Below are 22,464 nucleotides of genomic sequence, written 5' to 3' on the forward strand. Positions count from 1 at the left end.
GAAAAGAGTTTCTACATACTGGCAAAAGGAACAGTTTACTGTTAAAATATAGTAATCCTGCATCTACATTTATCCAACAATATGAGTTCAAAATATAGATAGTAAAAATGGACTAAATTACAAAAAACTGGTCCCTGTTAATATGGGGTATAAATTGGTATGATCATTTTTGAGTCCATATTTATAATTATTAGTAAATTTGAAACTGGTCTTAATCTATGATTCTACTTGTAAATATAAGTTCTAGAGAAATCTTACATATATGTACAAGGAGATTGTCCACTGCAATATCATTTATAATGTGGAAAACTGGAAACAAATTAATGACCCATCAATAGGGAGTGGATGATATAATCATGTAATCTAACACGACATAGCAGTCCAAACAATCAATTAGAGCTGCAAGTATCCATCTGGTTAAATTAAACAACAATATTTCATGACAAAATGTGCTAGAAAGAGCATGTGAACTACAAAACCATTTGTATAAATTTAAAAATACATAGACAATGCTCTAAATAATCACAGGTACAAACAGACATAGTAAAAGTATAAAAGGGAGGTGAAGGCCAAGTTCCTCTGCAGAGGAAGATGGAACTTGTGATGTTGGGGGATGGGTCTCCAGCAGTATTTTATTTCTTAAAAAGTATTTCTAAAGTATTTTTAATGACCAAATGTCAAAATAAATTATGTGTGGGTGATAGGTACACAGGTGCCTTCTAGTCTCTGTATATTTTTGTATATTTGAAGTATTTCATTATTAAATATAAAACATTAGCATATTAAAAAGGATGTGGTGACTCCATTGTTGTTAAATATATTAAGTATATAAACATGTATATATCATATGTGCATATATATAATGTATATGTTTTGGGTTTTTTTTAATCAGGAAGACTATGTTCAAAATATGGGTAATCAGTATCTCTGGAGAGAGACATTATTGCTTTTATTTATTTATTTACAGTTTTCTAAATTATCTGATTTATTTTTTAAGGAAAAAATATAATTTTCATAAAACCAAAACAACAACAAGAACAACTCCCTCCTTTCTCCTCTTGAGCAATTTTATTCTTTACAATCTTTATCTCACCAAATTGGAATATTGTTAGTGAAAAAAAACTAAACTGATCATAATCCAAAATAAGTGCTGAGGAATTTGTGAAAGTTCCAATAAACATATAAGCAAACAAAAATACACAAATAAAAAACTGGTGCAAAATGTTTTTCTTAAATTTTTTTTATCTGATGTATCATCATAATATATTTGCAGAGCACCCAATATGTGCAAGAAAGTGTTGGCCCCATAGTCATAAATGTTAGAAACGCTAATTTAATCAATAAGTCTGGAAGTTGAGAAATTTTTTAAAAGCTTTGGTTAATATTTTTAAGCTAAAAATTTAAACCATATTGGCTTTGCACACAAGTTCATAACTAAAGCATGTCCAAGACTTTTCATTGAAATGACTCCAACATCTAATATCCATTTCACTATTTTCATATTTACTCCAGGAAGATGGAGCTGTTTAAGTATTAAGTTTTAACTACTAGAGTCACTACACCAAGCTGTATATCCACGCCCTACTTAGAACTGCCATCACAAAATGGTTGTCTTAAATGACCATCATACTATGGTCTCAGTATGCCATTAGGTGTTAACACTTGCTTTAAATTCAATCGGACTTCCATCCAACTTGAGTTACCTTCTTGGATACATAAAACAATCCCATCAAGAAAGTGTGATGAGGCCGGGCGCGGTGGCTCACGCCTGTAATCCTAGCACTTTGGGAGGCCGAGGCGGGTGGATTGCTCAAGGTCAGGAGTTCGAAACCAGCCTGAGCGAGACCTCGTCTCTACCAAAAAAAGAAAGAAATTAATTGACCAACTAAAAATATATATACAAAAAATTGGCCGGGCATGGTGGCGCATGCCTGTAGTCCCAGCTACTCGGGAGGCTGAGGCAGGAGGATTGCTTGAGCCCAGGAGTTTGAGGTTGCTGTGAGCGAGGCTGACGCCATGGCACTCACTCTAGCCTGGGCAACAAAGTGAGACTCTGTCTCAAAAAAAAAAAAAAAAAAAGAAAGTGTGATGAGCCTGTTCTATCATCGTTACTGGCAAAACTTTCTTCTATGTGACCAGTGACTCTAAAAGCAATTATAGATACAAACTTAGTTCTTTAACATTTTAATTTTAAAAAATAACTTCCTAATTTCGGTTTAATAAAAGCTTTTTAAAAATTACTTAATTGCGCACTTACAATTATTCTCAACCAGAACCTGAAACATTTTCAGGGCTACTTTCACTAAAATTAGTTGTTTGGATAATTATTCCCTCTGAAGAGACAATTTGTGAGATCTGCTGTTTGTGAGCATGTCTTCACAGATCTGCTATATTAATGTTGCAGACAGTATAACAGAACAGACTGTCCAGGGCAGGCGGTTGGAAATGCTTTTCCACAGCCTCTGAAATTACAGATTGATTTTGACACATTTCAGCTGGCTGGGTTTCAACTAAGGGTTCCATCCACTTAGGAAAGGGAAAAACCACTGAAGTGACCCCTTTTCCAGGCAACTCAATCTAGCTGCAAGAATTATAACCAACCCAGCTTGTATGGCTATGGAACTTATTAGAATTTTTTTTGGAGGGGAACAGGGTGTGGCATTCTTTTCCATCCTATATGCAGAAAGAAACTATGAAAATAGATATTCAATATACCTAATGTATATTTCCCGAGTGCCTACTACTTTCAAAACCTTGCAATATAGTGAATATAATACAGGGCAGAGAGAAAAGACCAGGATCCTAGCTCTAGCACTGGCCAACTGGGTGGCCTTGAACAAGTCATTTAACTACTCCTGGTCTCAATTTGCACCGGTGGGAAATGAAAGCAGTAGATCACAGACTTTCAAATCCTTACCCTCATACAAGTTTTGGATTCTGTGAGTCGCTATGCACTAAAGGGCCTTGACACTTTTGCAAGAAAGCAAGTAAATCATGCTCACTCTCCTCTATTTACCCTGTACCATTCCCTCTCTTCCAAGGAGAGAGTTTCTAACATCTCATGTTGTCTACTGGAAGCTCCAGAATGTAAATGCAATCTTCACTTCAATACTTTGTATGTACCTTTTGACGTCTTAACAAATTCATAAGGGATGCCAAAAAATAAATTAGCAAGGGCGCTGTCAGCCAGACATGAAGAGAAGAGGATAGTCCCTGCCAAAAAATGTCCTCCCACATATAAAGAAACTGGTAATTGGAAGTAAGAGGAATCCCCCCACCTCCCGGAGCAGACTGTGCAGAGGCGGGCGCCCCTGCCAATACCTGAGCCTTTGCCAAAAGCAGAAGCAGCGTGGGGACAGAAGAAAGCTCTTCCACTCTGCCATTCTGAGTATTTACAGGGATGCATTCCAGTTCCCGACAGGAACCTGCTGGCAGAGGTAAGTATTCCCTTCTATGGGAGCGGAAAGGAGTTTCAACATGACAGTTGTGAAGCAGCAAAATCCTATCAAGCCTTGATAAAGGTTCTTTCTTGCATATCAGTTCAGCATTTCCCTTTAAGCAGTCTCAGGCTTATGGACTCCAGGCTGCATCCAAGAGAAGGGTGTTGACTCCTTCAACACAGAACAGTCAAGATCCAAATCTTCCAGGGTTGGTATAAGGCTTTTGAGAAGTGGACAAATATTGACTTCAAATCCTAACAACAAAATCACAAGTATAGTTTATTGAATCACTAACTACAATTGAGGATGTGACTCATTGCTGTTCCACCTCTACAGCAAAGCAGTGTACCAACAGTGGGAATGGAAACTCATTCATTATTCTAATCAAAGAGCTACATTCGATACTCAATCTTGTAGGATCAAGACAGGAAGAAAAGTCTTCACCCAGAAGTTGGGATGAGATGCCAAAAGATAAACCATGGTTAGAAATGTTTCAAATGTAATTTTTAAAAACACGTCATTGGGAAATGTGGAACATGTTTCCTAGACTAAAGGGAACAACATGGTTCCTTTGAAGAAATCATGGCTTAAAATGGTTACTGATGTTACTAAATGGTGTTTTGGTCATCTCCTTAGTGCTGAGAAAACGACATCCTGTTTCTCTGCTTTACATGACAGGCCTGAAAAATAATCTTCCCGAAAAAAGAATTCTTGAGACTATTGTTTTTAGAAGCAAGCTAGTCTAAAAATTATGCTTACATAGAAAATGACAAAACACTGGCACCTTCTGAGGCTGAGGCAATGTGATCTCAATGTGACAGCGTGTTTAGCAGTCTGACACGCTAGACATGATCTCTGGTCAGGGTCCTGATGTGAAGCTGTAGTGACACTAGAGGCCTTGAGACTGATGAAGATCATCTGTCCACACTACTCACTTCTGATGCTCCAGCTGGTCACTTCTGGCCCACAGGCAATGATGTGACTCCATTTGTTGAAAAATTACTTTGCTTCTATTGCCAAAACACTAGGTACAGAACTTTTTATTAATAAATAGCACTCTCTTATTAGAATTGATTTTTTTTCTTCAAATGTTTCTCTTGTGAGATCAAGTTCCTTAACGTTATTAGGGACAAATAAAGGAGACAGCACGGCTTAATACCCAGACCCACCTTCGTCTTCCTCCCTCTACCACCTATTACAGATTATCTCACTTGGCTAGGACCTCTAACTGGATTACAGCTTTTAGCTTTTATTTATGTATCTACCGATCTCCTGGTTCTATCCAATAGAGATGCCTGCATGGTTTCCTCATTCCTAATTTGGCTAGTTAATTCCATCAATTTATTCTGATTCAGTCTTGTTCCTATGATTTTGTAAGTCTATACTGCCTGACTCAATCTCATGGAATCCTACCTTTACTCACCTACAAAGTTATTAAACTCCTACTATGTGTCAAGAAATGTGATACCCACTGATGAAACCAAAACAAATGAGAAACCAAAATGAATGAGATGTCAAACACTCACAATTTATTGGGGACACAATTAAGAAACACAGATCATACACAGTATAAGCATCAGAAAATACATAGGTGCAAAGTGTTACCATGATGAGAAGATAGGCACAATGGAGCAATGACCTCAGGGAAGAGCGGTTAGGTGTTGCTTCTAAGATGAAAAAATGCTGGAGCTCTGTCTTAAAGTTGAGTAGATGTTAGCCCAACAAAGAGAGAAGAGAAACAAAGAAGAGGGCACAGCCGGCACAAAGGCATGGAAGCACACTGGGATCTGAGTTGCTAAGGGATGTTGGGATACTATGGATGGTGAGACTGAAGCATAAGGATGCAGGTCACAAAGGGCCAGGTACATCGAGCTTGAGAGGTTGACCTTCACTATAAAGGCAATGGTAGACACTAAGGAATATCTCTGTCCAGGCAGCAAGAAAATGGACAGGTAGGCCCATAGTGAAACTGAAGTGGAAAAGTTGGTTAAAAGAGTACTGTACAGACGGGGCAAGAATGGATCAAAGCCTGTACTGAAGCCATGCACTTGAAATGGCTAACAATGGGCCACACTGCATTGAAATGGGAGACAAGAGTAAGGACAAGTAAAGGGTGAGAGCAGAGAAACAATGAGGGCTGGAGTGAGACATTGTTCTCAAGCATCTGGTTAAAGCCCATTTTTAGATAATGGTAGCATCTACCATTTATAAAGCAGGCCAGGCAGTGTTTTCTAAGTGATTTACATACATTATCTCATTAAGTAATTTACATGCATTACCTAATTTGATCTTCACAACAGTGCTGGGAGATCAGTATCCATTTGACAGATAAGGAAAATGAGGCAAAGAGCGAATAAATAATCTGCACAAGGTCATGAGTTTTCAAACAGCAAAGTAAGATTCTGACTGCAGAACTTCTACACCATTCCTTGGGACAAAGAACCTTGAAGGGAGTTTAAAAGCAGCAAGGAAGATGAAAAGTTGAGTTTTACATACACTAGGTTTCTGTTTCTGGAGCCTGTGAAATATGCAAGAAGAGATCTCTAGCAGGGCTGGGAAATGTGAGTCTGGAACTAACAGGTAGGTTCCAACTAGAAATACATATTTGGGGATTTTTAGGGTATAGATGGTTGTTGGAGCCCAAGTATGGAAGTTATTACAGAGTTTAAGAGAGAGGGAGAGAGGACAGATGTCTTTAATTTCTGCCTGGAGCCTGAAGCCTAAAGTCTCAGATATCCAATCTCAGATTACCCTCTTCTTCGAGGAACACATTGCCTAATTTTATCAAAGATGGGGTATGGACAAAAGAAAAATCTGAGAAGGTGGTGGCATTGGTTGTTTCTGGAAAGAGACCTGAGGTTATAGTGAGTCTTTGCCCTTTAGGTCCAGAAGCAAATAAAATACCACTGCATATAATGAACCTACACAAGAGTTATTACTGATTACTTCCTTAAGTATTTCTTAAACCTTTTCCTCTTTCCATATTATTGCCCTTCCATGGTGAGTAGGAGCTGTGGCTACAACTCAGAGAAAAAGGTGCTGCCCTCTAGGGGCCAGCGGTCTGGTGGGAGGGGCACCAGGACACTGGTTTTACATCTCAAAGCAGTGTTATGCAGCAGTCCTCAACCTGGAGCAATTTTTTTTTCTTTTTGAGGCAGAGTCTCACTCTGTTGCCCAAGCCAGAATGCCGTGGTGTCAGCCTAGCTCACAGCGTCCTCAAACTCCTGGGCTCAAGCGATCCTCCTGCCTCAGCCTCCCGGGACTACAGGCATGTGCCACCATGCCCGGCTAATTTTTTCTATTTTTGGTAGAGACGGGAGTCTCACTCTTGCTTAGGCTGGTCTCGAACTCCTGAAGCTCAAACCATCCACCCACCTTGGCCTCACAGAGTGCTAGGATGACAGGAGTGAGCCACCGCACCCAGCCAACCTGGAGCAATTCTGTCCCCTGGAGGACACTAGGCCGTGTCTGGAGATGTTTTTAATTGCTGCCACTTGGGGTAGGGCACTACTGTCATCTAGCAGGTAGAGGTGACAGATGGACCTTAACACTGTGCAATGCACAAGACAGTCCTCCACAATAAGCAATTTTTTGGTCTCAATTGTCAACAGGTGGAGGTTGAGAACCCCTGTTGGAATGAAGGAGATCGGAAGGAAAAAAGACCACAGCAGGGGAGAACAAATTCAAGGCCTCCCGGGAGGATCAGAGCAGCCTCACAAACATGGAAGCTGATTCCCGAAGAAGTAACTGGCCGGGCTAATGCGTCCATGTTTGATTTTAGTGGATGTTTGTTCCCTGCTGGGCAGTATTTGTTTCTCATAGTCTCAATCTATTATCATTATTTATTAGGCAATAAACACTATTATATGCAATGGCTGCCCCTCTATGCCAGGGTAGAGAAATATTCATGAAAAAGACAGGATTTGCACCTTTAAGTTTCTACAGAATACTAAGGCTTGTCAAGCTTTTCCACCATACTTCATCACTTAAACCTCAGCAATTCTGTCAAGTAAGCAGTTGTAGTTTCACTGTGTAAAGGCAGAAAGGGCTTGCTGAGATTAAATGCCATGCTTCAGACCACACAGGTGGCTCTGAACCCAAGTCTCTCTCCTCCAGTAATACTCCAGCTCTCTGCAAAAAGCACCGTACATAACGTGTGTCACATTCGCATGACGTGGTAAAAGGAGGTGGTCATTTCACCAAATCGCTCTTCAGCTAGAGTTACAGAACTTCAGAATGCTTCGTGGTTACAACTAGACGACTGAGAGGCATAATGAGGTCTTATTTCTCCAGAATTAACCCAACTGAGATAAAATAAAATAAATTGTATGATTTATAATCATATCTATCTGACCCTGAGATTTTGTAAATCAAAGAAAGGTTAAATTACAGTCAAAAATAGTTTGGGGGCTGTTGGACATTCTATTTTTTATACTTTTTAAAAACAGATAAGAATTTATAGTAATTCTCAGTTAATCAGAACATCTAAAAACCCAAAATACTTATTTTGTAGCCATTCTTGACAAGTGCCTGATGCCCTTGTGAGCAAAATAACTTTTATTAGTAACTCCTAGGTGTCAATATTAGCAATTTTTACATGGCTATTAAACCTTCTTAAGTAAAACATTAACAGAGAACTGATGGAGACCCTAAATGCTTCTAACAATGGAAGCCCATGTCATAAAATGAGCCCACGGAATCTTGACTAACTCCCAACTTAGCACAAATGATTAGGAAATTTTACTGAGAAATTTTGAAATTTCTGAGGAAATCTGAAGTTCATTGAATTACTCAGAATCAATTGCTGGTGTTAAAATCTGGCCTTGATCTTTTGTATTAAAATTAATTGTTTCTCAAAATTCTAAAGAGCTATGTCATTTCTTTCCTCCTATTCAATCTTTTTTTTTTTTGGCAGAGGTTCCTGGGATCCATATTAACTTTATATATCACTTTCAAGTTTATAACCTTTTGCCTCTCAAATTGTTTCTTACATATAACGATAGAGTTACAGGTTTAGGGGAAAAGCAACATAGTGTTAAAAAGAACAAGAGCTTTGGTGACAGAAACTTTACCTGTAAGCTACCAAGGGCAAATTTCTTTCACCTTTCTAGAATATTCTTATATGGACTATTGTCACCTCACACAGTACAGTGAGAATCAAATGAGAAGACATGTACAAAGTATTTAGCAAAGTACACAGAGCACATACTAACAAATGTTAGCCATTTTCCTACGTAGAAAGATGAAATTCAAGTTCTAAAGTAACATTCTTATGATACTTCACTTAGTAGAATGGACTCCAGCTCCAACCAGGAAAATACAAAAAAATAAATAATAAATAAATAAACATTTACCTCACATAGCCCTTCACGTTGAAAAGTCTACCTTCCATAGTGGTCACACGGAAAGTAGGGTTGGCAGGTGAACTGTAGGTTGGCAGGTTGGCAGTTCCTGGTCCTCACTCTGCTTAATTCTTTTTGGCAGGGTCACGACTAGCTGCTTCTCTTTACCTCATGGTACAAGCAGAGTGAAGTATCTACTCCCTTCATCAGTATTCCCAGCATGCCCCTGCACTGGCTGTCTCAAAATCTACACGTGGCCTTCTGGTCAGTGCGCTACACTGTTAAGTGCCCTTTACTGAAAATTAGGAGAGCCCTCATCTAGTTCTGCTAGTATCTTGCTGTGTAACTGGTACCAATGCTGAGTCTTCATTTGCTCATCTGTAACATCAGGGGACTACATTCCAAGATCTTCTAAGACTATCCAAATCCAACAATCTATAGTTCTAATCTCAAACTATATTTTACAGTTCAAATTTGTTGAGTGACAATGAAAATATCATTGATTTATCTAAAGATAATGGAGCTGGAACATGGTAGTATTTTTATATTACATTTATTTTATATTTATATAAAATACATTTTATCTTATTTTTATATTCAATAAATCATTATTTGAGAAATGATGAAGGATTTTTTAATAAGTTTTCTTGGCTTCTCCTTAAACATAATAATTGGTGTTAAAATTATTGCCACTTATTGTTGTGCCAAATATCATGAGTTAGGTGGTTTTTATAAGCACACATACCTGCAGTGCTTGATGTAATTCCTATAAACTGCAGGAATTATACTTTCTGTAAGGATATTCTAATGCTTTCTTTTTTCAATCTTAGTATTTTAGTATTTAAAGTTGAGTATTACGTATATTTTTTAAGTGGTAGAATTATTTAAAAAATCAACCATACTCTTACAAATATAAAAATTATTAGTCTTTGTTTCTGGTGACAAGATTGAGAAAACATGTTTATCTAATTAGGCCACTGAGCACAAGAACCAATCACCTTATCAGGAATAGAAAAAAATAAGGACATATGAATTTAGATTATGCAGGCGTGAAAACATACACAAGTAAGAATGCACATGTAACATCAGCAGAAACAGAACTTACCTAAGCAATGAATTGTCACACCCTGAGGACAGGCTTCATGTTCTCTAAGGACAGATTTAATACCCTTCTTGATAATTCATTTGGGGGTTTATCAACTTAGGAGACATTTACATATCTGTTATCCTAATGTTATAGTTTACATTTCCTTTTAACTGGTTTTCCCCTAAGAAGGGAGATATTTGATTCCTACATTTGAAAGCCACTAATACAGACCTTCTCTTTTCCAAAATAATACTAGTTCCTTTCACATTTTCCAACTTCTTAATCTAAAAGACTTATTGCTTGCCTAAAATCTCAACTCCTTCATTTCCTTCTTTATTGTAGATTACTAAAGTAGACATGGTAATCTCCAAATGATTTCCACCAGTGCATATAATAAAGTTACTGAATTTTAAAATATTATTCTCCCCTTTCCTTTGCCATTCTCCCTTCAACTCCCACACTACTCATCATGAAAATTTCCACCTGTGGAAAGAAAACTAGTTTGAGAATTGGAAATACATTATAAAATTTTCAAATTCTCTAAGACATGCGAATACCTACACACTTTGGTCTTCTTTCCTAGCTCTACAAACACAAATGGGATTTTAAAAGCTTCTCAAGAGAAAAAGCCTGAGAAATTGGACAGAGTTCTACACCACTCTAGTCAAAACGTTTATACTTAAATATTCCTAAAGCTAGTTGCCAAAGAGCCTCGTGCATGACTATTTCAGGGAAACATACGTAAGGGTATAGAAACTCAGTCACAGTTCAGTCTAGAATTCCCTCTACAGATCTGTTGGCTCAACCAATTGCAAACAAACTTGAGAAGTCATATGGCCAAGTCCAGAAGATCACACTCAAACAGAAAATATACAGGGTTGCCTGCCCTTTTAAGAACCCTATCCAGAGAAAAACATCCATTCTACTACAAAGGAATTATGGGAGTTTTTGCAAAGGCCTTTATTGTTGTTATATTATTTTTTACTAGAAACATAAGTAAAAAACATTCTTTCTTTTTAAGCATTTTGCTGTCATGCACCACCACCTTTGTATAAGAAAGACACATTATCACAAAATGATAAAGTTGGAAAGGATCTTAAAGGTTAAGGCCCCTCAGCATTGATAATTAAAGAAAAGCCCTTTTCTCCCCACTCACTCAATTGGCATTAAAGGATTCTTACTGACAAATGAGCTGGGTGACCGCCTCCACCACAAAGGTTTAGAAACCGGTTCTCTATGAAGCAGTGCCTGGGAGTACTGAAGGAATACCTATAAAAGGACCTAGCTTTCAAATGCTGCCGGTGAAGGAAAAGGAACACTGTCTTTGAGCAAAGTTTAAAAATAGCAGTATGTTAACGCAAGGCAAATTTGTTTTATTTGAAAATGTTCCAAGTTCATATCTGTCAAAATGACATTCTTTCTACTTTCTTGGATTTTTGTTTTGTTTGGGTGAAAAAAAAAATATCTCAACGATAATCACCTAGACTGGTACCTTTTAAAGACTCGTGGTTTCCTTTCTACACTAAAGGCTGATGTCTGGAAGGGGTAAGGATTGGGACAAGTTTGCAACCATGAGAAGGAAAAAAATGGACATGTAAGATGAGGTGAGAAGGCTTTTCTAATCACTTCCCTAGATTCTCTCTGCTGGTCTAAAAAGGTCATCGATTCCCATGTGCCAGTCTTTATGGCTGACAATAACACAGTTTCCTTTAGTGACTCTAAGAGCAGCTTGTAAAAGATGCACCTTCAGGGTAATCATAGCTTGCTCGGACAGGCAGAACCGTGGTCCACAGCAGTTTATAGCCCTGCCCTAAGCAAACTCAGCAGCTACCCCTTTCAGCAGAGAAGATTTCAAAACACTCAAGTGCTGCACACCGAGGTCACTCCCAGTACTACCCCTTACCCTTCCTCTGAGCTTCAGTGAACAACACTGGCCCCCATTCAAGCTCCTGGATTTATATTAGAGATCATTTACCGTTCAGGTATGGGGCTGGGATTATCTCAGAGAATGAAAACCAAAAAGCGCTTTCAATACTATAGATTATTTTGCCCCCAAAGTGAATGTTACTTGTCTTATAAACCCACATACACAACTAGACACATACACACCAGTGAAATAAAGAACAGAGGAAAATTACAGAAAATTTAAGTTTAAGAGCTTACAATTATAAAAACAACTTAATGGGATTTTCTTCCTCAACTGAAAGATAATTTTCTCAGCTGTTCATTTTGCATTTCAAGGCCAGGCCAAGGGGCAAAAGGTAAACCCTAAAAGCTCATCTGAAAATTATTCCTGTGGTTTATTTATAATAATGTGAGATTACATAGCATTATGAGCTGGTTTAATGCTCAGCCTCTTAGAGGAGGTTTTCAAAAAGAAAAACGGCATGAAAGATTACAGCTTACAGAGCCATAAACCTCTTTTTTTCCAAGCAGACTATAATGTAATTTTAAAATTATAGAAAAGCAAAGAAAATTAATTTTTTCTATAGACAATGAGCTTCTAATTAAGGACGTTTTGCTTTGGGGATTTGGGTAAAGAGGGAAGAACTAGAAGAATGGGAGCAATCCTGTTAAAACAGCCTCCTCTACAAAGTGATCACAAACTTATTTTCACAGTGAACATTTGACCAGGGTAAGTGATCTACCTCTATCTCGATTTAAAAGTACTTATTGATGCCAGTGAGGTCTTTGCTTAAATAAAAAAAAAAAAAAAAAAAAAAAAAAAAAAAAAATAAAAGTACTTATTGCAAAGAATTCTGAATTGGCAAAATAAAACATCTGGTTTATTTAACCAAGGCAAAAAAAGAAATGGCTTGACAGAACCCCAACAATAAACTCTGTTTAGAATTTAAATGAACTCTCTTAGATCACTGGAAGAATAAACAGATTATAAAAATAATCATAAAAAGCCACCACCCAGGTGGCAATCAGTCTCCCAGGGCCCTGACATCATACCCTGCTGTCACTCACCTCCAGGGCCAAGGGTCCCCAGTGGAGAGCCCTTTAGTTCCTCACAGTGGTTCCACATGCTAAGAAATTAAGCATTTTTTATTATGTGATCTCCATAACCAATAATGCCTCAAATGCACACATGGGGCATAATGTTAACAAAACAAATCCCCTTTCTATTAAAAGATAAAGGCGGCTTTTTTCTGACTACTTTCTTCCATATATATATCCCAAATACTGTGTTAAAAATGACCAGCTGGTCATGTGTTTCTCTCTGCTACTAGATGACATGCTAGGAGAGAGATAAATCCTTTTGCAAAAAGACAATAAACAAATGTACTCCAAATGTAAACTCTTCTGTATTAGAAGACAAGCAATCCCAAATTAACACTCTCAAACTTCTAAAAAAGGGAAAATACTCCATCAGAAAATTTTATAGGAGAGTTACCTGTCCATTGACCAGTTCACTGCAGTGTGATTTGATCATCACCTTCAAAGGTTAAGTTTCATAGAAAATACTAAAATATCTGACACATCTGGGAAACATGCTATTCCTTTCTGAATCAAGGAAATTACATAGGAAAGTTCTAAGTGTTACAAGAGTTAACATTTCCTCTTTTATTAATTAAAAACAGTAATTAAAAAACACCGGTAACAGAACATCATTCAGCCTTTACAGAGGTATGCTTACAAAAACTTCAGTAACATGACAAATGCTTAAAATAAACTTTAGCAGAAGCATTTATAAAGAATAAGTTTATTTTGTATAAATTACTGATTAGAAACAACTTAAACTGTTAAGAAAATACTGAGGCAGTTATTTTTTCTTTTCTCATTATTTAAATAAATTATTCCCACAGACTTTTGAGTTTTAAAACTCAAAATTTTCATACTTGTTGGAATTCTTCAGTTAATTTAATACTCATCGGAATTATTCCAAAATTTTAAAAGGGAAAAATAATCCTTTATACTCATAATGAAGACAGTTTTCACCACTTCTTGATATTTATTTTTATCTCTATGCCAACTAAATATGATTTACTAAAACACTAAAAATTGAAAGAAAACTGAAGAGACTTATTGGATTCTAAGCATGACAGCTCATAATTTATTGATCAGTATTTTCAGAGACCCAGAAAGCAATTATCTGTATACACAGCTGAGTTACGATGGCTACAGGAACCAGATTATTTGCCACCTCCAGGCATTCAAATGCTCAACCTTCAAGTTTATTAAGATGACTCCATAAATGTTTCAAAACATCTAAATGAATAAGGTCAAGAAAGGGACTGGATTATCTACTCTCATTGAATACTCCTCACCTCACAGTGTCTCATTCTCTTCAGGATGGCATTTCTGACTTCCCAGCCATTGGCAAGAGAAAAATTCTAAGCCTAGGCTGGCTCTTCCTCTGAACTAGTTAATGCCCTTTGTTTCATGTGACTTGTTCCTCAGTTGAGCTGAAACCAGCCAGACTGATGCTGCAAGCACCTAATTAGAATCCCTTGGAGCTAATTCAATTTAATTCAACAAATTCAATAATCCCTGAGCAAATAGATGGGGGCCATATAGGAGGAGTCATAAACACAATAAAACATCACACCTGGCTTTGGGACCTCACACAATTCCACAGGTGAAGTGGTTTGCTTCCTGGTATAGTGTCACCAGGGGGTCAGAGCAGGTGCCTTGAGGATCCTGGCCACAGACGAATGACTTAACAATAGCAGAAATGTTCCTGCCTCGTGCAGCTACCGTCTCTCTGCCCCAGGAAGACGAGGAGAGAAGTTCTTGCAGGCAAGGGGAAGAGGGCTACATTTTGTGGGGCTGCAGTCTTTCTTCTGGACCCATCCACTGATCTTCAAAAAGTCAGCACAGAGTTCTACATCAATAGAGCTGATACAGGCTCTATTTTGGGACAACATTGCTAGTGGTACCATCACTAAAAGAAAAAGAAAATCATTCACTTTCCACTTTCCATTCAACCCTTTTTGTTGTCCTAAGGAAGATGTTAGGTCCATTTCTATTACTTCTATTCTACACGTGGGTCTGGGCTAGAGACAGAAGGTAGACCAGTCACTGTCACTGCATACAGGCTTAACTGCTGGCGTGAGCAAAGCACACTGGAAGTGCTGGAAGGTGCAACCAAGTCTCCCAGGAGAGACAGGGAAAGACTTCCCAGAAGAGATGCTTGAATTCAAGGTGAATCTAGAATAATGAAAAGAGCCTCCCCCAGTAAGGATTTCCCAGCCAGGCAGAGCAAACGGCTGTGTGCAGAACAGGTGCATCCAGGTGGGAGAGAATGGAGGGGCAAGTGGGAGCCGGAAGGGAAGGGGAGGGAAGGGACCAAGACTGGGCAGTGTCCACTTTGCGCTGTGCACTGTGCCGGATCATTTCCTTACATGACCTTTCATAACCCCCCACCCTTCTAAGGAGGTCTTGCTGTCCCACACTAAACTGCGGCTCAGTGAGGGGAAGTAACTTGCCCAAGGTCTCATAACTCATAGGTGGTCATGCTCAAATTCTCTCGTGATTTTTTAATTATCCCTGGCAATAGGATTCTTTTTTTCCAAACAAAATCTCACTTGAATCATAAATAGCCCAGTTAATCAAAGTTGACTATATATTTTCAAACATATTTTTGAAGGAGAGCTACTTGAGCAAGGTAGCAGACGGCAGTGGGTTCCGGAGGGAATGGAAGAGGACGCAACATATTAGAGTGGGGTCCCCTTCAGACGAGCTCCGGGCAGGTCAGTTAGCCAGCCTTTCAAATGTTAAGGTCAGTTAGCAATTTCTCAAGTCATACTAGATAAACTATGGAATTAAAAGATAAAAACCAAATAAATCTTTCAGGTCCCCCTATACTTAAATTTTTCACTTTTCTTTCCATAAACTTTTTATATGTGCATCTCAACAGAAAAAATTAAAACGGTGTCCCCTTGTCCAGGTGTGGTATTATTCCATCACGTCTGTCTGCCCTGATACAAGGCAACTGTGGGTCTGTCCTCAATGCCCCAGTTGCCACAAGAAGATGGCTGACATCCTCAGAACACTGTACTTGGAAAAAGGTTAGTAGAGTCTCCAGCACAGTAACCCAAGGCCGGTAGTTGTACTTCACTCTACTTCTCACTTCACATACATGTCCAAGGGGAAGTCAACTTCTACAAATACTTATAAAAGTCTTCTCTGAACAGGAAAATAGCCCCAGTCACCTCCTCAAGGGTCATCTTCAGAAAAGTTCACTCAAAGGCACAGATTTGGGGAAAATTTTTTTTCTTTTTGGTTGGGGGCAAGCAAGAGATCAGGCAAGATCATCAAATACAGCAAGCAGTATTTGGCATAGCTTTTTACGAGTCATTACCGATGAAGGTCTTCCGTTACTGATGGACTTTTATACCAGGACAGATAAGACCACTAACAAGTTCCCCCTCTAAGCATTCAGGTAAGAAGAGAAAGGAGCCAAAGGACTGACTGAAGGCTTCTTACTGAACAGGAGACCTTAGTGAGCAGCCCTGTGCTAACTCCCAAAGGATTCAAAACCCAGGAGAGTTCTCATTTTATACTTTTAAAAAATCATAATTTAAGAGAGTACTATGCACATAGAAACCACAATTAAGTGCTATGATAACTTCATTTTATAAATTATTTCTGAATCTTAATTTTTATTATAAAAATATTTAACCCTTTGCATTTGCTTGCTTTTTCTCGATTCCTTTATTCTACTCGGGATTTAATTTTTTAAATACCCCAGATTTTACAAAGCACAGCAGTAGAATAAAAAACTGGAGTTTCTTTTCATACAAACTTATTTATTTGGATTTTTTTTATATTTCATATTATTGATACATTCAAAGAGTAATTTTAATCTCTATAATTTTTGCTAACCGTGTCGAGTCACACTCGACATCCGAGTTCAAAGGGTTAAAAATGAAAACACTATATTAGAAGAATAGAGAAAATGTAAAATAAATGTACTTAATTACCTCTAATTTGACAACACTCACGCAAGGCTGATTTTCAGTTTTTCTGCATTCGTTTCATGGACTGCTGGTGACTCTCCACCGTGTCTTTCCCTGTAGGAAAATAAGAGCAAGGATATGAGGCTCCCTCAGGGTCCACCATCAGTACAGAATGGGCTAAGCTAAGCTCCCAAATAGACAGGCTAAATGCAACCTCCAATAGCAGGTTTCTTTTCTCTTCAATTTTAATGAGCTAAAATGCATTCATAATAAAAGCCAGGGTAATCCTCAGAGTCTTCTGCCAGCTGTTCAAGCACTCGTCTTTTAAATTATATACTCTCTTTATAGTGCCCTGGCAAATAAATGCTCTACTTAGAATAGCTTAAACTTCCACTTGTGTTTTTTAAAACATCTATCATAAAAATAATATATGACCTCGTAGTAAACCTGCAAATGCTTTAAAAAGTATAAAGACCTACTAAACAGAAAGGCAGCAGTGAAGTTGATAGTAGGAATAGATTAGTCATAGGCATGATCATGAAGTTGACCTTCAGATGTGCTATTCTATCATTATTTTATTGTGAATGTATGACTCGTTCTGTTCTAACAGCATCAACAACTATGACATGAAATTTCAAGACAAAGATTTTCAGTAACTTCTAAGCCATTTCACCCAAAAGTTTAAAAGCTATGCTACATAAGGGCTACACTGGTAGATTAAATTGGAAAAAGAAATTGAACCCGAGTCTTCAGAAAGGGCTCAGTAAGGACCATGTGCAAACAGAACTTTATCGCTAACATCATCAGCGACATCACACCCCAGCTTTTTTCCTACTTCTAGGGCTGCTATTTCGTATGCTCTCCCACCCCACTGAAATGCAGGAGTTCCCAAAGCTTGCTCCTAAGCCCCCTACTTTGCTCAATCTCTTTTCACTCTGTGGCTTTATTGCCAACTACATACTAATGAGTCTCCAATTTATGTCTCCATTCCAAACTTCTCATCTGTGCTCCACACCCATCTGTCCAAATGTCTTCTTCCCCCCTATGATGCCTCATGGGCATCTCAAATTTAATGTGTCCCAAACTGAACTCATGATCTGAACTTACCAAAAGGCTTCCTCATCTATGCAAATGCTACCACCACCCATCTACTTGTTCATGCCCAAATCTTGTTGTCTTCTGGACCACAATTTTCCCGTGGGCTTGCAGTTACCAATGTCCACTGATGCTGTCTGCAAAACCTCTGCCTACTCTGTCCACTCGGCTCCAGCACCACTGCCACCGCCAACCCAAGGCCCTGCTATCTCTTCCTTCACACGTTCTCACCTCCCCACCCCCTCACCACAAAACTGCCACGGTGGCGCTAACCATAAACCAGTTTATGTCATTCCTCTTTTTCACTAGCCTTATGTTGCTCTTAGGATCCAGTATCAAATGTTACTGTCGCCATCACGGCACTACATGAATGGGCCCTTCCCCAGACAATAACCTCTCTCCTTCCCCTGCTCTTTATGATCCAGTAACACGCCTTTCTTTCTGTTCCTCAAAAACACCAAGTCCTTCCTTCCTCAGCCTTTCCTCATGGCATTTCTTCTCTGACATTTACCTTCTCCAGACTAGCTGCTCTGGTCTCTGGTCCCATCTTAGCAGATACTTCCTGGGGAAGCATCCTCTAGTCATCTTTGTGGCACTAATCAAATGTATCATGTGGTTATTGATGGTTACCAGTGTTATTTATGCTCTTGCTAACAGATTAGAGGTTCCTTGCCCCTCTGTTCACAGTCTTTCTCCAGGATCACACACACTTAGTGCCGGGAACATAGTAGGTCTACATAAATGTCAACTGACCAAATGAATGCTGCTTCTAAGGAAGCTTTCTGAGCATGCTCCAAGTGTCCAACCCAGACAGCTCTGGCTCTTATCAGGTGGCTAATTCCAGTTCAAATCTCACAGCTCTTCTTTTCCTTAACATACATGTGTCACCCACGTTACTCAAGGACCATGACTGGAAGGAAAAGGGCCTGGATTTTAATCCTGTATCTGCACCTCACTTAGTAAGTGGACTTCAGAAAAGTGAACTGTCACTCTGGATCTCAGAGTTTTCACTGTTGTCTAAAAAATGCTCTTCACAGCTCTCATACTCTGATTCTGTGAATTCACCCCATTTTTAATGCACAACAAAATTTTGTTCACACCTGCTATGGTTTGAATGTGTTCCCCTAGGTTCATATGTTGAAAACTTGATCTTCAATGCAACAGTGTTGGGAGGTGGTGCCTTTAAGAGGTGATTAGGGCTCTGCTCTCATGGATGGATGAATGCTGCTATCACAGTAGTGGGTTAGTTATTGCAGGAACGGGTTCTTCATAACAAGGATGAGTTCTGCCCCCTAATTCTCTCATGCCCACATGCTTTGCTCTTCCACCTTGCACCATGGGATGATGCAATAAGAAGGCCCTCACCAGATGCCAACATCTTGATATTGGACTTCCCAGCCTCCAGAACTGTGAGAAACAAATTTCTGTTCTTTATGAATTACCCAGTCTGTGGTGTTCTGTTATAGCAACACAAAACAAACTAAGACACATCCAAAGTAAAACATCTCTCACCTGGCTTTGCAATTCTCTGGGCTATTCTTTCTTCAAGGTCTTTATATCCATGCCACTTCCATTTGACCATATGATTTCTAAGAACATTGAATGAGAGTTCAGGCCCATCAGACAGATACAGACACCTGGGCTTCCACACACTGCATATTTCCTTCTGAAACCAGTAATGACCGTGAGGACGGGGCCCAGCAAAGCCCACACCATAGGTTAGGGTTCCAGCAGGTGCTTCCTACGTTACTCAGAGTAAATCCAAAATTTCCTCGTGGTCCCAAGGCCCTCTAGGAGCCCCACTTTGCTCTAATCACACTGGCCTCTATGCCACTCACACATTCCAAGCCCACTCCCATCTCACACGCTGCCTCTCAGGCCATTTGTACCTCCTATACCACCACCTGGCACACCCCTCCCCATTCCAATGGCTTCTCCCCTCACTTCATTCTGGTCTCTGCTCAAATGTCAGACTCTCAGAGGGGCCTTCCTTGACCATGTTACACTGCCCACATCCTAATTGCTCCCAGTCCCTGGGCCCTGCTTTACTTTTCTTATTATTCACTGCAACAAATTACATGTGTCCTATCTGTCTCCTCCATCTGGAATATAAGGTTCATAAAGGCAGAAATTTTGTTTTGTTTCCTGTTACATTTCCAGTGCCCAAAATAGTACATGTTAAGTACACAGAAAATATTTATTAAAGGAATAAGTGAGTGATGCTCTACTGGAAACCAAGAAAGCTGCAGGATTGAGACTCTCCCAATCCAAAGCTGCAGGAGTGTGTGAAGGGCAGGGCAGGGTGGAAGCAGCTGAGGGGACTGTACCCCAAGGCAAAGGAGCCCAGGTGCAGTCCCACGTGCAGGAGGCTGAAGAAGGGAGGGCCGGGTTCATGGGGCTGCAGGTACAGATGCGTCCCGGGGGCCTGTTAGCTCTTCTCCTGACAAATGAGCAGATGAGCCTCTGGCAGGTGGGGCAGGAGAACAGGGAATGCCCTGGGCGGTTTGTGTAGAAATGAGAATCAGGACGCAGGTGGCCCTGTTGCCTAGAGATGAATGGCAAGTGCTGCTTTTTTCATCTTTGTCTTCGCTTTTGTAATCTGTTAAAATCACTTAACTAAATTCCAAATTTAAGGCATTTGTGAAATAATTCGTGATTTGACCCGCTACTGTCCCTCTCCCCAACATTATACTCAGAGAATGCCATGTATCATATTATTTCAAAACTCTTCCCCTTGCTCTAAGTACCCGATGGTTTTCTAGCCTGAGAGTTCCTTGAGAGAAGCCTGTTATGCCCTGGCACTTGCTTTTGATAATGTCTGATGATTTAATAAATATGTTTTGAATATAACTCCTGGAACACACTGAGCTAAATATTCATTAGCAAGCATCACTAAAATTATATGCTATTATTGTCTTATAACCAACTATGCGGTGTTGGCAGAAAAGTTCTGAATAGAGATTAGTTCAAGAATTGGGAAACTCACAAAATAAATAAGGAATTTCCACATGTCAAATAAGGTGTGCTAAGACCAAGTGATGCCATGGAAATCTTTATCTAAACTGTGGACTTTCCAGAGATTTCTACCTATACTAGGAGAAAGAATTGTATGCAGGGAAGATGATTACACCTATTTTTTTATTTTTAATAATTCAGTTTTTAACATTTGGAATACAACTTTAAAACTGCTATTTAAAGTATGGTTAACATCTCAGTTTGGTCAAAGAAATGGTTGGTCTTTTCATTAAAATTACTGTGTCTTAAATGTGATTTTATATCCTAGGATAATTTTTTTCTCACAATATAGAATGTTTGATATAATTAATTCAGCAATATTTACTAAATGCATACAATGGACAAGTCACTATGCTAGGCACAGTTCAAAAATATAAGCTTCACATAACAAAAAACTCTGTGGTGGACTTACTAAGCTATGCATATTCCACTGAGATTTATCTTTATTTACTTACTAACTATATTTATATATTGTATTTATATTAAGACCCCTTTGAAGGGGGACACACTATATATGGAATGTCTTTGGCACATGGTGACATATGGCGTATCTTGAGCATAACTACACAGGGAGCCTCTACCATGATTGCTGTTTTTGCTCCCAAGGCCAGTGTCATCATTACCATGAAATACTACTTTGCATTCTTAACCTCAGCTCCTATTTTTAATAAATGACCTCTAACATCATGCTTCAAAAGAACAACCTTCTAATAGCCTTCTAGAGCACTAGGAATAAAACCTACCCTACTCCCCTCTTTCCCAAATGTCCGAGGCTACCTCCTCATTATCTTGCAAGTCTCAGCTCAAATGCCTCCACTATAGAGAGGTCTTCCCTGACCATCTGATGTAAGAAAGCCAGAGCACTCTCTGCAACATCAGATTCCTTGACCTCTTTCAGCACTTCTACTGCCTGAAATTGCCTTGCTTGTGCATTTACCATCTGTCTGTTCCACCTACAATGTGAGCTCCACCACAGCCTTTGTTTTGATCCCTATCCAATCCTCAGCTACCAGCCCATAAGATATATTGAGTTCCTCATTAATTAATAAATTTGCTACCGAGCCGAGTTTACTTTTATATGTATGAGAACTTTGACACGCCTTATCCATAAGCAAATAGTAAATGCATAGGTCATGCTTTCTACACAGTGTTCTGCATTACCGTTGTGTAAGAAGACATGTGTCACATTTGACAAAATGAGTCACAAGTGTAATTGAACAGTAACTACTGAATAAATCTCCCTACATAATTACTTGTTGAACCAATGAATGAAAATAATTTCGTTCTCAATTATCGACTGATATTCATAATAAAGAATGGAGTTACAACAATATAATAATATTCTCCTTCAACTTTTAGAAGCAAACCAAACTCTTTTTTATTTTAGTTATGAATTATTTTTGTGGAAAAATAGTAGTTGTGGAAAAACTGAAATTGGCACTCAGAAACCACCTCAAATTGACTGTTACAGTAAGTTCAAGAGTTCTCTTGTAGTCTCCAGCAGTGTTTTTGGACAACAAAAAACCCTAAGGTGGTTTAAGGAAGATCCAAATTTTTCCTTCTTCTGGAATAAGTCA

The 22,464-nt window shown here is 38.9% G+C and overlaps 1 protein-coding gene across 3 annotated transcripts in view; it reads right to left on the reverse strand.

Moving 5' to 3' along the window:
* Positions 1 to 22,464, reverse strand: part of TMEM200A (transmembrane protein 200A) — a 172,310-nt gene that overhangs the window by 42,490 nt on the left and 107,356 nt on the right. For all 3 annotated transcript variants that reach the window (XM_076002965.1, XM_012736599.3, XM_012736601.3), the window contains one exon: positions 16,802 to 16,891. The gene's annotated coding sequence lies outside the window, so the exon portion shown is untranslated. The remainder of the gene's footprint in view (positions 1 to 16,801; positions 16,892 to 22,464) is intronic.

Source organism: Microcebus murinus, chromosome 5 (genome assembly GCF_040939455.1).
Source record: "Microcebus murinus isolate Inina chromosome 5, M.murinus_Inina_mat1.0, whole genome shotgun sequence".
Classification (NCBI taxonomy): Eukaryota; Metazoa; Chordata; class Mammalia; order Primates; family Cheirogaleidae; genus Microcebus; species Microcebus murinus.